The sequence below is a fragment of the Triticum aestivum genome, chromosome 7D, assembly GCF_018294505.1.
Source record: "Triticum aestivum cultivar Chinese Spring chromosome 7D, IWGSC CS RefSeq v2.1, whole genome shotgun sequence".
NCBI lineage: Eukaryota > Viridiplantae > Streptophyta > Magnoliopsida > Poales > Poaceae > Triticum > Triticum aestivum.
Window position 1 is genome coordinate 578,447,765 of NC_057814.1, and position 15,998 is coordinate 578,463,762.

The following is a 15,998-nucleotide window of genomic DNA, read 5'->3' on the forward strand; positions in this document are numbered from 1 at the left end:
CTGCAACGCCGCAGTTTATAGCTCGCTACTGCTAAGTACTCGCTGCTGCTACACACATACCCCACGCTACAGTTATTATTTTTTGAAAAAAATCTGCTGCATATTTCCTTTGTATTTGTACATGTTTTATACAATAGTCGTTATCATATCATACACACAACAGTGTCATCATATCATACACATACAAATACTCTCATCAAATCACGTCATCATCATAATCATCATCCAACACAAATGTTGTCTCTCGTCATCATCTCGAAATAGCGATACAAGTTATGACATGTCTCGAATACTTGCAACTACATTGTCATCCATCTAAACAATGATATAGAAGAGAAGAGCTGTCACTATGAGTGAGAGCAGAATTATGCAGTACATGAGGTGGCAGTTCTGATTCCTCTCTCGTGCTAGCGTGAACCTCAAGTAACTAGCTTCCACTTCTTGTCAGCGATCGAACCCTTTATGGCTGGCGCCCGAGAACCGCTCCACTTGGGCCTGACACTTGGGCCACTCGTCGTACGCTCCCGAAACCCTCCCTATGTACACGGCATAGCACTTCTTCGCCATCAAGGATCTATGTACCTGTTAGAGATGCAACTTCATCAAGCGAATCAACAATAATATGCAACATAATATACTTGAGCAACACAAAAAGAAAGAGTTAGCAAATAGATGCAACATATAGTAAACATAATTATTCAACGTAGATTCATCGTACCCAAACTAATTAACTAGAGGTACCCAGGTCATCGTACCCAAACTAACAAACTAGCGTTACACAAGTTCGGCAAGGACCGATGACATCACAAAGTTTCATCGCTACAGAAAGTACAAGCTCAACCGACACATCATCATCGGCATCGTCAATCATTGGAAGTTCCATCCATCCAGATCATCGAGGATGCACCCTAGCTTCTTGAACGGTGTTAGGTCCCGACGTTGTAGGCCTATGCGAGTTCGGACGTCAGCTCGTGATATAGGGCCGTGGTGGAACAACCCCTTCTCTTCGATGACTTCTTTCATGTCCCTCTAGATGCGAAAGAAGTCATCTCTGAGTTTATAATCCGGTTCTTCTCCAAAGGATTCTGCCCATTTGCGGATATGATCATCATTTCTGGTTTTCATGCGAAGTTGTTGGTGATCCCTTCTGAACTCCATCATGAGATGGAGGAGGTAGAATCCATCGTTCTTGCTTGCTGTCGGTTGATGGATGCAGCAGAAGCTACTTTTATGCGAGAAACCCGGCCTGCTCTTCCTTTGTTTCCTAATCTCGAGGTGGCCACCCCTCATGCTGAAGTCGTGGAGAGCATCATCCAGAATATCCATTATGTCGGTGTAGTCCTTCTTCTCGTAGTTTCTGGATGTGTCAAAATACACAGCGTGGGAGACTCGCGGAAAAAGAACGATAAGGACGGCGTGCCTGTTGCTGCAAAAAAAAACACCTCAAATTATTCTCCATATGAGCGAGAAGGAATGATTGAAATGTACGAAAGGGTTGTCCGGCAATGAATTACATTGGATGATAAGGCAGGAGAACCGTTTCCTTGTCCTTATTCATTATCATGAAGTTTTCGATGTACTCCCTAGTAGCTTTATGCTCAAAGTCACAGAGACTCAAGAAGGACTCGTGCATGTAGTATGGATCCGCCACACAGATTTGCGAGATTGTTCTCTCCTGGTGGCTAAGTTCATATGTAGCGCAAAAAGGCGGACGATTGTAAAATCGAGCCGCCTCGTGAGACACATCTCAAAGATATAATCAAACCGCAGGAAGAACACCTCCGCGGGCAGTGTGTCAACGTAACACTTTCTCTCAGGCACACGAACCACGTAAAGAGGATATCCTGGATCATCCGAGGCAAGAAAGATTTTCTCAGTCGATAGCACATGGTCGTGCAGTCTCTTGAGATCCCCTGATATGCCCTCCAGCGGTTTCGGCAGTAGGATCGGCTCGCCCGCAACATGGTACATCGCTGCACCTTTGACCGGTACACGGTTTGCAAAATTGGTCGGCGAAGCTAACTGGCTGCTAAGCTTGGGCCTGTTTGTAGGCAGGAGAGCCTCTCTTCGGCGGTCTCTTCCTCTCCTTTTTCTTGGGCTGACCTTCCAGACCCTTCGTTACCCCCGCCACCAGTGTTGTCGGGCTAAGCACTGTACGATCCTCGACTAGTTGACCCTGCGTTGAGGGGCGGCATCTGGAGGCGTGTCTTGTGAGGATTGCATGAAGAGAGACTTCTTGCAATCAACCCTAGGACGTTCCTACCCGGTGCTACTTCTTGAGCTTGCGTTGGTTTTTCCCTTGAAGAGGAAAGGGTGATGCATCAAAGTAGAGATAAGTATTTCCCTCAGTTTGAGAACCAAGGTATCAATCCAGTAGGAGGTACAAGCAACTCTCCAATCTATGCACCTGGACAAACAATCAAACACTTGCACCCAACGCGATAAAGGGGTTGTCAATCCCTTCACAGTCAATTGCAAGAATGAGATCTGATAGAGATAGATATAAAAGATTTCTAAACCGTAAAACAAAGTAAAAATAAATAAATTGCAGCAAGGTATTTTGGGTTTTTTTGGTTTATAGATCTGAAAGTATATGATGGAAAATAGACCCGGGGGCCATAGGTTTCACTAGAGGCTTCTCTCTTGAAATAAAACATACGGTGGGTGAACAAATTACTGTCAAGTAATTGATAGAAAAGCGCAAAGTTATGACGATATCCAAGGCAATGATTATGAATATAGGCATCACGTCCGTGTCAAGTAGACCGAATGATTCTGCATCTACTACTATTACTCCATACATCGACCGACTCCTGCCTGCATCTAGAGTATTAAGTTCAAGAGAAAAGAGTAACGCTTTAAGTAAGATGACATGATGTAGAGGGATAAACTCAAGCAATATGATGAAAACCCCATCTTTTAACCCTTGATGGAAACAATACAATACGTGCCTCGCTACCCCTACTATGTCACTGGGTGAGGACACCGCAAGATTGAACCCAAAACTAAGCACCTCTCCCATTGCAAGAAGAACCAATCTAGTTGGCCAAACCAAACCGATAATTCGAAGAGAAATACAAAGATATCAAATCATGCATATAAGAATTCAGAGAAGATTCAAATAATATTCATAGATAATCAGATCATAAATCCACAATTCATCGGATCTCGACAAACACACCGCAAAAGAATATTACATCGAATAGATCTCCAAGAACATCGAGGAGATCATTGTATTGAAGATCAAAGAGAGAGAAGAAGCCATCTAGCTACTAGCTATGGACCCGTAGGTCTGAGGTAAACTACTCACGCTTCATCGGAAGGGCAATAGATTTAATGTAGAAGCCCTCCGTGATCGAATCCCCCTCTGGCAGGATGCCAAAAAAGGCCCCTAGATGGGATCTCACGGGTACAGAAGGTTACGGCGGTGGAAAAGTATTTTGGTGGACACTTCTGGTCGTTTGGGAATATTTCTGAATTTATAGGCCAAAAATTAGGGTTGGAGGACTCCCGGGGAGCCCACAAGCCAGGGTGCGCCCCCTAGGGTGCGCCCTGCGGGCTTGTGGAGCCCTCGGGACTCTTCTGCCTTCCTCTCCAAGTCCTATGTGTGTCTTCTGGTCCAAGAAAAATCATCGCGAAAGTTTTATTCCGTTTGGACTCCCTTTGACATTCCTTTTCTGTAAAACTCAAAAACAAGAAAAAAAATAGAAACTGGCACTGGGCTCTAGGTTAATAGGTTAGTCCCAAAAATAATATAAAATAGCATATTAATGCATATAAAACATCCAAACAGATAATATAATAGCATGGAGCAATAAAAAATTATAGATACGTTGGAGACGTATCACCCGGGCACATCATCCATCTCCTCATCCGCATGCTCATAGCCCGAGTCATATGGCTGACTCATCATTTCTCCGGGTCATAGGCGCCGGTATTGAGGAATCGAAGAGGGTCCTCCTCCACCATCTCATCATCCATTTCTTGTTCCACAGGGGCGATTCCATCATCCACTATAGGACCCCCTTCCTCGCGTCGTCCGCCACACTCTCAACCGGCACGAGATCAGGTGCTGGTAATTGCATACGAGGGGCGGTGTTCATACCTTGCTGATGTGGTGTTGTCATTGGTGTGCTCTCGGTCGCCTCCACACGAAGAAGATTCTTCGGCCACAAAATCATCCAACTCTTGCATTGTCCAAGCCGCATCGGGGTCTCGTCATCCTCTCCCCTGAGCCACACTAGAGGAGCCAAATCCTGATGGCCCAGTTTGACACTCACCAAGGAAACCCTCAAGGTGACAACGGGAATCGGCTGGCCGTGGAACAAGCGTTCCTTGGGCTTCTGTATCGTCGCGGTTCCCATGTCCAGCTTCTGGCCGTTGATCATGTACAATATGGTGCACGGGGTTTCGTCGGCCTGTAAAGACATGTGTGCAGCGTCAGACATCCGAGGCAACGGAAGCACAAGATTATAGATATGTTGGTGCGATGCATAATTACCGTGAGGGCGTCGAGCTCAGGAAAAGTCGAAGCCCCGCCTCGCACGCTAGAGACGGTGGACGGGCTGCTATGAGCGGGTGCGAGACCTTGTGCGGTAGCGGCAGCAGGTGTTATTGGTGCGATGGCCATCGAGTTGCTCCCGACGAAGCTGGGCATCGGAAAGTCTTGTGGCCATTTGTCTGGGTTTTTCTTCGTCCAGTCGATAACAGCCGAAACCAAGGCCTCCACCGGAGATAAAAAATCTACTTTGTAGGCAGCTACTGCTGCATCGACTGCCACTTTGAGCAACTCAGATTCCAGGGCTTCTTGGGTCTCAGCTGCCGCTTTGACCAACTCAGATTTCATGACTTGTTGGGTCTCAGCTGCTCTTTTGTCGACCGCAACCGCCACCCTGACTGAACTTCCGTCTTTTCCTTTTGGTCTCCGAGTCCTCATGGCAGTAGTACTTCCATGTGGAGTCGTCTCCGACGCCGTGCACACATCCATACTGTGGCCGCTGGCCCTCAGGAAGTCCCTTCAGTATGTTTAAAGCCCGATTGAGAGGGTCTGATGACCCAAAAGTATAGGGGATCAATCATAGTCCTTTCGATAAGTAAGAGTGTCGAACCCAACAAGGAGCAGAAGGAAATGACAAGTAGTTTTCAGCAAGGTATTCTCTGCAAGCACTGAAATTATAAGTAACAAGTAGCTTGATAGCAAGGTAGTTTGTAACGAGCAAGTAACGGTAACGGTAACAAAAGTGCAGCAAGGTAGCCCAATCCTTTTGAGGCAAAGGACTGGCCAAAACGGTCTCTTATGATAAGCAAAGCGTTCTTGAGGGCACACGGGAATTTCATCTAATCACTTCCATCATGTTGGTTTGATTTGTGTCTGCTGCTTTGATAATTTGATATGTGGGTGGACCGGTGCTTAGGTGCTGTTCTTACTTGAACAAACCTCCTACTTATGATTAACCCCCTCACAAGCATCCGCAACCACGAGAAAAGTATTAAGAATAAATCTAACCATAGCATTAAACTTTTGGATCCAAATCAGTCCCTTACGAAGTAGCGCATAAACTAGGGTTTAAGCTTTTGTCACTCTCGCAACCCATCATCTAATAACTACTCCACAATGCATTCCCTTAGGCCCAAACATGGTGAAGTGCCATGTAGTCGACGTTCACATGACACTACTAAGGGAATCACAACATCATACCATCAAAATATCGAACACATATCAAGTTCACATGATTACTTGCAACAAGATTTCTCCCGTGACCTCAAGAACAAAAGTAACTACCCACAAATGACAATCATGCTCAAGATCAGAGGGGTATTAAATAGCATAATGGATCTGAACATATAATCTTCCACCAATAAATCATATAGTAATCAACTACAAGATGTAATCAACACTACTAGTCACCCACAAGCACCAATCTAAGGTTCCGGTACAAGATGTAATCAGTGAATATGATATGTTTGATTCCTTGCAATAGTTTTGCGATATAAAGATGGTAATATTAGAGTCATGCTAGTGGGTAGTTGTGGATTGTAGAAATACTTGTGTTGAAGTTTTTGATTCCCGTAGCATGCACGTATGGTGAACCGTTATGTGATGAAGTCGGAGCATGATTTATTTATTGATTGTCTTCCTTATGAGTGGTGGTCGGGGACGAGCGATTGTCTTTTCCTACCAATCTATCCCCCTAGGAGCATGCGCGTAGTACTTTGTTTCGATGACTAATAGATTTTTGCAATAAGTATGTGAGTTCTTTATGACTAATGTTGAGTCCATGGATTATACGCACTCTCACCCTTCCATCATTGCTAGCCTCTTCGGTACCGTGCATTGCCCTTTGGTGCAAACGTCGCCGGTGCATCCAAACCCCGTGATACAATACACTCTATCACACATAAGCCTCCTTATATCTTCCTCAAAACAGCCACCATACCTACCTATCATGGCATTTCCATAGCCATTCCGAGATATATTGCCATGCAACTTCCATCATCATCATATACATGACTTGAGCATTTATTGTCATATTGCTTTGCATGATCGTAAGATAGCTAGCATGATGTTTTCATGGCTTGTCCGTTTTTTGATGTCATTGCTACGCTAGATCATTGCACATCCCGGTACACCGCCGGAGGCATTCATATAGAGTCATATCTTTGTTCTAGTATCGAGTTGTAATATTGAGTTGTAAGTAAATAAAAGTGTGATGATCATCATTATTAGAGCATTGCCCAGTGACGAAAGGATGATGGAGACTATGATTCCCCCACAAGTCGGGATGAGACTCCGGACGAAAAAATAAACAAATAAAAAAATATATAAAAAAGAGAAAGGCCAAAAGAAGAGAAGGCCCAAAAAAAAGAAAAAAAAACAAAAAAAATGAGAGAAAAAGAGAGAAGGGGCAATGTTACTATCCTTTTACCACACTTGTGCTTCAAAGTAGCACCATGTTCTTCATATAGAGAGTCTCTTGAGTTATCACTTTCATATACTAGTGGGAATTTTCATTATAGAACTTGGCTTGTATATTCCAATGATGGGCTTCCTCAAATGCCCTAGGTCTTCATGAGCAAGCAAGTTGGATGCACACCCACTTAGTTTCAGTTTGAGCTTTCATATACTTATAGTTCTTAGTGCATCCGTTGCATGGCAATCCCTACTCCTCACATTGACATCAATTGATGGGCATCTCCATAGCCTGTTGATTAGCCGCATCGATGTGAGACTTTCTCCTTTTTTGTCTTCTCCACATAACCCCCATCATCATATTCTATTCCACCTATAGTGCTATATCCATGGCTTGCGCTCATGTATTGCGTGAGGGTTGAAAAAGCTGAAGCGCGTTAAAAAGTATGAACCAATTGCTCGGCTTGTCATCGGGGTTGTGCATGATGTGAATATTTTTGTGGTGAAGATGGAGCATAGCCAGACTATATGATTTTGTAGGGATAACTTTCTTTGGCCATGTTATTTTAAAAAGACATGATTGCTTTATTAGTAGGCTTGAAGTATTATTGTTTTTATGTCAAATGATAGACTATTGCTTTGAATCACTCGTGTCTTAATATTCATGCCATGATTAGATACATGATCAAGATTATGCTAGGTAGCATTCCACATCAAAAATTATCTTTTTTATCATTTACCTACTCGAGGACGAGCAGGAATTAAGCTTGGGGATGCTGATACGTCTCCGTCGTATCTATAATTTTTGATTGACCATGCCAATATTCTACAACTTTCATATACTTTTGGCAACTTTTTATATTATTTTTGGGACTAACATATTGATCCAGTGCCTAGTGCCAGTTCCTGTTTGTTGCATGTTTTATGTTTCGCAGAAACCCCATATTAAACGGAATCCAAACGGGATAAAAACGGACCGAGAATATTTTTGGAATATTTGGAAAATACGGGAAGAAGAATCAACGCGAGACGGTGCCCGAGGGGGCCACGAGGCAGGGGGCGCGCCCTGGACCCTCGTGGGCACCGCGTACGACGGTTGACGCTCTTCTTTTGCCGCAAGAAAGCTAATTTTATGAGAAAGATCTGGGCGAAAGATTTAACCCAATCGGAGTTACGGATCTCCGGATATAAAAGAAACGGTGAAAGGGCAGCAGACGAGAACGCAGAAACAGAGAGAGACAGAGAGACAGATCCAATCTCGGAGGGGCTCTCGCCCCTCCCACGCCATGGAGGCCAAGGACCAGAGGGGAAACCCTTCTCCCATCTAGGGAGGAGGTCAAGGAAGAAGAAGGCGAAGGGCCCCCCTCTCCCCTTCTCTTCCGGTGGCGCCGGAACGCTGCCGTGGCCATCATCATCACCGCAATCTTCACCAACAACTTCACCGCCATCATCACCAACTCTTCCCCCCTCTATGCAGCGGTGTAACCTCTCTCTTACCCGCTGTAATCTCTACTTAAACATGGTGCTCAACGCTATATATTATTTCCCAATGATGTATGGCTATCCTATGATGTTTGAGTAGATCCGTTTTGTCCTATGGGTTATTTGATGATCAAGATTGGTTTGAGTTGCATGTTTTATTATTGGTGCTGTCCTATGGTGCTCTCCGTGTCGCGCAAGCGTGAGGGATTCCCGCTGTAGGGTTTGCAATATGTTCATGATTTTCTTATGGTGGGTGGCGTGAGTGACAGAAGCACAGACCGGAGTAAGTAGGTTGTTTGCGTATGGGATAAAGGGGACTTGATACTTTAATTCTATGGTTGGGTTTTACCTTAATGATCTTTAGTAGTTGTGGATGCTTGCTAGAGTTCCAATCATAAGTGCATATGATCCAAGTAGAGAAAGTATGTTAGCTTATGCCTCTCCCTCAAATAAAATTGCAATAATGATTACCGGTCTAGTTATCAATTGCCTAGGGACAAATAACTTTCTCGTAACAAAAAGCTCTTTACTGAAACTAATTTAGTTGTGTCTTTATCTAAACAGCCCCTAGCTTTTATTTACACTCTCTTTATTATCTTGCAACCCTATCCAAAAACACCTACAAAGTACTTCTAGTTTCATACTTGTTCTAGGTAAAGCGAACGTCAAGCGTGCGTAGAGTTGTATCGGTGGTCGATAGAACTTGAGGGAATATTTGTTCTACCTTTAGCTCCTCATTGGGTTTGACACTCTTACTTATCGAAAGAGGCTACAATTGATCCCCTATACTTGTGGGTTATCATACGTGCGTGGGATGAGCACATGGGGGAAGAATTTGACCTAAAGGCGTTGCTGTTCGTGACCATCAATGATTGGCCTGCTCTCAGTAACCTTTCAGGACAGACAAACAAGGGATACCGCGCGTGCACGCACTGTTTGGATGATACTGACAGTATATATTTGGACAATTGTAGGAAGAACGTGTACCTGGGACATCGTCGATTTCTTCCGAGCAGGCATCCCGTAAGAAAGAAAGGCAAGCATTTCAAAGGTGAGGCGGATCACCGGACGAAGCCTCGCCACCGTACTGGTGCTGATGTACATGATAGGGTCAAGGATTTGAAGGTAGTCTTTGGAAAGGGTCCTGGCGGAAAACCTGTTCCGAATGACGCTGACGGACGCGCACCCATGTGGAAGAAGAAATCTATATTTTGGGACCTGCCCTATTGGAAAGACCTAGAGGTCCGCTCCGCAAGCGACGTGATGCACGTGACGAAGAATCTTTGCGTGACCCTGCTTGGCTTCTTGGGCGTGTATGGGAAGACAAAAGATACACCTGAGGCACGGGAGGACCAGCAACGTATGGACAGAAAAGACGGCATACATCAGGGTCATGCCAGCTACACTCTTACCAAAGAAGAGAAGGAAATCTTCTTTGAATGCCTGCTCAGTATTAAGGTACCGTCTGGCTTCTCGTCGAATATAAAGGGAATAATAAACATGGCAGAGAAAAAGTTCCAGAACCTAAAGTCTCATGACTGCCACGTGATTATGACGCAACTGCTTCCGGTTGCATTGAGGGGGCTTCTACCGGATAACGTTCGATTAGCCATTGTGAAGCTATGTGCATTCCTCAATGCAATCTCTCAGAAGGTAATCGATCCAGAAATCATACCAAGGTTAGAGAATGATTTGGTGCAATGTCTTGTCAGTTTCGAGTTGGTGTTCCCACCATCCTTCTTCTGTTTGAAATATGCCCTAGAGGCAATAATAAAATGGTTATTATTGTATTTCCTTGTTCATGATAATTGTCTGTTGTTCATGCTATAATTGTATTAACTGGAAACCGTAATACATGTGTGAATACATAGACCACAACATGTCCCTAGTAAGCCTCTAGTTGACTAGCTCGTTGATCAATAGATGGTTATGGTTTCCTGACCATGGACATTGGATGTCATTGATAACGGGATCACATCATTAGGAGAATGATGTGATGGACAAGACCCAATCCTAAGCATAGCACAAGATCGTGTAGTTCGTTTGCTAGAGCTTTTCTAATGTCAAGTATCATTTCCTTGGACCATGAGATTGTGCAACTCCCGGATACCGTAGGAATGCTTTGGGTGTACCAAACGTCACAACGTAACTGGGTGGCTATAAAGGTGCACTACAGGTATCTCCGAAAGTGTCTGTTGGGTTGGCACGAATCGAGACTGGGATTTGTCACTCCGTATGACGGAGAGGTATCTCTGGGCCCACTCGGTAATGCATCATCATAATGAGCTCAATGTGACCAAGTGTTTGGTCACGGGACCATGCATTACGGTACGAGTAAAGTGACTTGCCGGTAACGAGATTGAACAAGGTATTGGGATACCGACGATCGAATCTCGGGCAAGTAACGTACCGATTGACAAAGGGAATTGTATACGGGATTGATTGAATCCTCGACATCGTGGTTCATCCGATGAGATCATTGTGGAACATGTGGGAGCCAACATGGGTATCCAGATCCCGCTATTGGTTATTAATTATTATTTTTTATATTCATTTTTTTAAAACGTTCCAGGGGCTGGGCCCCACTTGTCATTGGCCCTGGGGGCCTATCGGGTCCGGGCGACGGGCGTTATCGGGTGCGGGCGCCGCGCACCCGCACGGAGGCGACGGAGGGCGCCGGTGGGGTCGTGCCCATGGCGCGTCCAGGGGAGGGCGTTGGCCGCGGCGAGGAGGCGGAGGCGCTCGGCAGCGAGGCCAGGGGCGGAGCGGCGGCGTAGGCGGAGCAGGATAACAGCAGCTGGGGGCGAGCGGGGTCGGCCGCGACGAGGGCGGGCGTGTGGGCGTGCGGGAAGGGGAACCACGGCAGCGGCTAGGAACGAGGCGGGGCGCGTGCGCGCGCAAGGGCGCGGGCGCGCAGCGTGGCGGGGAGCTGCGGCAGCCGGCGGTGTGCGGGCGAGCAGCGGCGAGGCCATGCGTGGGCGGAGCAGCAGCGCCAGCAGAGGCGAGGCGCGGAGCGCGACGACGGAGCGGCGCGCGTGGCAGCGGCGAGCGCGCCCGGTGCGGCGCGGGGCGACCACATGGGCCGTGAGGCGCGGGCGTGCCGGCGAAGGGGAGGGGTGCGGCGGAAGGGATGGCCCCGGGTCGTGGTGAGCGCGGCGGGCGCAGGGGAGTGAGCGTGTGTGCGCGCGTGAGGGAGTAGCGGGACGACGCGCGGAGGAGACGGGTGCGGTCGGCGTGGGGGGGGGGGCGGCCAAGGGCGTGGCCGAGCGGCAGCGGGCACGGCCGGTGCGTGCGCGAGCGAGACAGGAGGAGGAGAGGGGCGCGTGCTCACACGGGGAGTAGGGACGGGGCAGTGGGGGTCGGGGTGGTCGACGGGGACGACGCGGCGGAGCGGGAGGCAGGCCAGTGGGGAGGTCCGGCAAGGCGGCGTGGGCTTTGGGCGGCGGCGAACGATGACGAGGCGGCGGCGTACGGCGGCGTCGGCGGCCTCCTCCTCTCGATCCCGATCCAATCGGGAGAGGGGGGAAGATATTTCGGGGGGAGGAGTGGAGGGTGTCGGTGGGGCGAGTGGGGAGTGGGGGAGGTTTATGGGGTGCGGGGGTGGGCCGGCCTGGTGGTTCGTGGCCCAGTTGTGTCGGTGGCTTGCTGGGCCGGAGCCCCCGGGGGGGGGGGGGGGGGTGGTGGGGGGTTTCTTTTCCTTTTTTTTCTCTTTTGTATTTTCTTTCTTTTATTTATTTTCTCTTCTGTTTTAATTCAATTTAAAATATTTATGCATTTTATAAAACTGTGTCTTCTACACCATAATTATCTCTGTAATATTTAGTACAACCGAACATTTTTATTTTAGTGTTTGAAAACTTTATTGTTTTCCTTTAATTAAATTTTGAATTTGTTTCGGTTTTGAATTATCTAGAGTTTATCAACAGTAACCGAGGTGACGCGGCATCATTAGCGGGGGGATCACTGTAGCTTAATTATCCGGGCGTCACATCCTCGTGCCGCGAAGATTACCCAAGGGGGGCCTCCTCTTGCCGTTGTCGAGACGAGGCACAGCCGCAGTGGATCTCGATCTAAACCCCTCGGGCCCAGATCAGATCTCATCGCAGCCAAAATCTCATCCGCCAAATGGTCGCCGGAGATCTCCTGACCACCGTCAACCCGCTGTGCACTGCCGTTAGAGGAGGAGGGAGATGGACGCCGCTGCCCCCATGCGTTACCGCCGGCCGAGGACTGCGCCGTCGCCGCCGCCTCACCACAGGGGCTTCGCCTCGCGGCGGCCTCCGGGGCTGAGGGCGGTGTGGACGGGGACTCTCCGGGGGCGGCGCGGTGCCGCCGCCTCGGGGGAGAGAGGTCCTTCTATGCAACTATCATGGAAACCAGATGCTCATTCTTCAGCTGGTTGCCTATATAAACGAGGAGGCCCCGCTTTGTCACCGTTTCGGAGTTCTTACCCTAGTAAGTCGCTTTTGTCCAATTAAGTTCGACACAATCCTAGCTCCCTGATATATCAATGATGTGAAACGCAGCTAGCGTGCCGTGGCAAAAATAAAACAGACGCTTGTGTTGTGCCTTGGCTGGGTACAACAGCTTCAGTGGTCTACCCAAGAAAGACTTCAGAGTATGATGGCAAGAAGTGCAGTTTTCTAGCTTCATCTCTTCCCCAGCGTACCCGCATTGCCTTCTTCCAGCTTCATCGGAGCATCATATCATTCTGGACAATGGATTGTGACTTTGTGAGGACTTGCAGTGGCACCATGACTGATTCATCCGAGATGTATCGGAGTTGGGCTCACCAATTTAGTTGAACATTTCTTTGGGTTATATAGTTCTGGCTAAGACATTCCTAGATGATGTTGTGTTGATTCTGTTCGTCCGGCTAAGACATGGTTTCTCAGATGCGGCGGCACGTGTTGACAGAAATTACTACCCTGAGTTTCACCCTCAAAAAATAAAGATATTACTACCGTCAGGCCATGGGTATCAATTAAGAAACAACGTTAGTGGCCCACTGAGGCAGCTAGGCTGCTATACTTTAGCTGGGCCAAAACAAGTCCAAATCGAGAGAAATAGCCAGGACGCAGGGCAGACATGTTTTGACGCACGAGGTGTTTCTTATGAATCTGTTAGTTGGTTGGTTTAGTACCACCTCGCCCGTGCAACAGAGCGGAGCGGTTGAGAGAGCTATAAAAGGAGACCCTGGGCGCCGTTTTAAAGCATACCTTTCTCGGCCTTTTGGCTAAAATCAAGTGTAGTATCTGTTTTTATCAGTTTAATATCTAATATGTGGACTACATGTCCACAATGATATTAAATTTATTTTTTATGGGGAAGGGTCCACCACACTAGCTTGCTAGGGGCCCCTAATGTGTCGCCTAGGCGTTGCACTATTGTCTAGGCCGGCGCACCTCAACCAATACAATATAAAATATATTAGTCGTCCAAATTTAATAAGGCTGATTAACTTTTTTGCACTTGGAGAATTATCTGAATATAAGTGCCCATGATTGTGTGAGATTGATTTCCTTCTGAATAAACCTATCTATCAAGTGTGCTAGTAGAGTTATATTCTTCTGAATATTTGCAAGTCACGGTTTTCTATAACCCTATGTGAAGGGTACTATATTCAGTTCAACAAAACAGCGCCGCTATGTGAAGAATACGTGTAGAAGTTCCACTTAATTTTGCATCACAGGGCGACCTGAAATTTTCCATGTGCACCTGCAATAAAGGAGATGAGCTGCACAAGAGCAAAGGCTAAGAGGGAGGCATGTAAAATGTTGTGCTGTCTGTTTAGTTTTCCCAAGCGACTAATACGGAATCCTGAATCCAGATGCCTATTTTTCTGCTGGTGGCTTGTATCAAAGAGGAGGCCCTCCTTTGGGGCCGCTCTGGAGTTCCTTCTTCGAGTAGTAGCTTTTGTTCAATTTATTTGCACACAATCGCATCTCTGATAAATCAATGGTGTGAAAATGCAGCTAGTCTTCAGTCTTCAGAGAGTAAAGGCAAGAGTCATAGGAAGCCGGCGTTGCCTGCTCGATTGCGAGGACTTGCGGTGGCACCATGAGTCCATGACTGATTCCTCCGAGACATATCGGAATCGGGCTAGTTGCTCGTCAACTTATTAGCTGAACATTTCTCTGGGTTATAGTTCCGTTCTGATGTCTGGATGATGCAATGCTGGCTGCACCTTAGGTCCTTCCCAATTGATGGCAAAATGGCAATGACCAGTGTAGCAGAGTGGTTCAGTTTTGAGAAAGAGAGAACGGAAGTATTGCTGTACATGTGGCTACTATTACACTCTTCTGATTAGGAAATACAAACAAGTCGTTTCAGTAGCTTTCACAGGTCCATCAGGTTCCTCAAGTTAAATCCCTGCCCACCCAAATGACAAAATCTTGCTTTTTATTACGTTTTTATGACTAAGTTAATTCAGAAAACGTTACCAAACCAGGCTAAGATATGTCATTTTTTGCTACTCGACAGATCAGAAAGTACTCCCGTGAGGTCATGAGTGTGAAACTCTGAACTAGGAGGCCACGTTATTGGGCTGTCGAGGCATCTGGGCTGCTTGCTATAGTTTTTTAGCTGGGCAAACCGGCCAACAAGCCCAAACGGGAGAAACTAGTCAGGACGCACATGACCGATTGTTGGTTTAGTACCACCTCGCCCGCGCAACACAACAGAACGGTTGAGATAACTAAAGGAGACCCACATCATAGTTTCAAAGCATACCTTTCTCGGCCTTTTGGCTAAGATCAAGTATAGTATCTGTTGTGTCCACAACGATATTAAATTTATTTTTTATGAGGGAGGGTCCACCACACTAGCTTGCTAGTGGGGCCTTCACGTGTCGCCTGGGCGTTGCACTATTGCCCAGCAAGATCCACCAAAATGATTGTTGTTTGTGCAAAGCTTACACCCGATGTTGCCAAACATAATTGTTTTCCTAATCTTTTATTATCAAAAGAAAATGTGTGAAAAATCCACCACAATGCTTGTTGCTTGTGCAAAGCTTTGCACAAGTAGTATATCAGCCAGTTCTTTAATCTTGTCTCATCTCCCTTTTGTCTCCTTATCTGAAATTCTAATAATATGACATGCATCAAGCATGTTTTCTTGAAACAGAAGAAGATAGAGGCTTATGTTGTACAAATGTCAGCGGTATAGTCAAGGAACATTCGGAGGGCCCTGTGCTCTTGCAGATTTTGCCTGCTGTTACTTCTAGGTTCAAGTAGACAGGGTAGCGTGTGGACTCGCAAAGGCAAAATAACTGAACTAAAATCGTCTTATATTTAGTTACAGAGGTAGTAGTTGATCGCCAGTTCAGTTGAAAAGTTATGACGCTCTTCAGTCTTCAGTATGTGCGGTGTGGGGCTGTACTACGGTTTCTTTCCAGTTGTTTGACTGTTACTCGGTGCAGAGTGCTTGATAACATTTGTGCTCTGATTGAGAGAAACAACAAGCGGGCTGGTTGGCTGGCACTCTGTATTTTTTTTTTTTGAAACGTTCTGGCACTCTGTTTTGCCGCCCAAAGCTGAACGAGAGGACCGGTGTCACCACAGAAGACAGAGCAACAACTTTGACCAGACAAACTACAACATTCTAT

The 15,998-nt window shown here is 46.7% G+C and overlaps 1 non-coding gene and 1 pseudogene across 1 annotated transcript; both read left to right on the top strand.

The window, feature by feature from the left end:
- Positions 1-13,607: 13,607 nt before the first annotated feature.
- On the top strand, positions 13,608-13,802 carry LOC123171623 (U2 spliceosomal RNA). The gene has a single exon (XR_006485326.1). It is a non-coding gene; the product is annotated as a U2 spliceosomal RNA (small nuclear RNA).
- A 1,318-nt stretch (positions 13,803-15,120) lies between these two features.
- Positions 15,121-15,284, top strand: LOC123171638 (uncharacterized; annotated as a pseudogene).
- Positions 15,285-15,998: the final 714 nt, after the last annotated feature.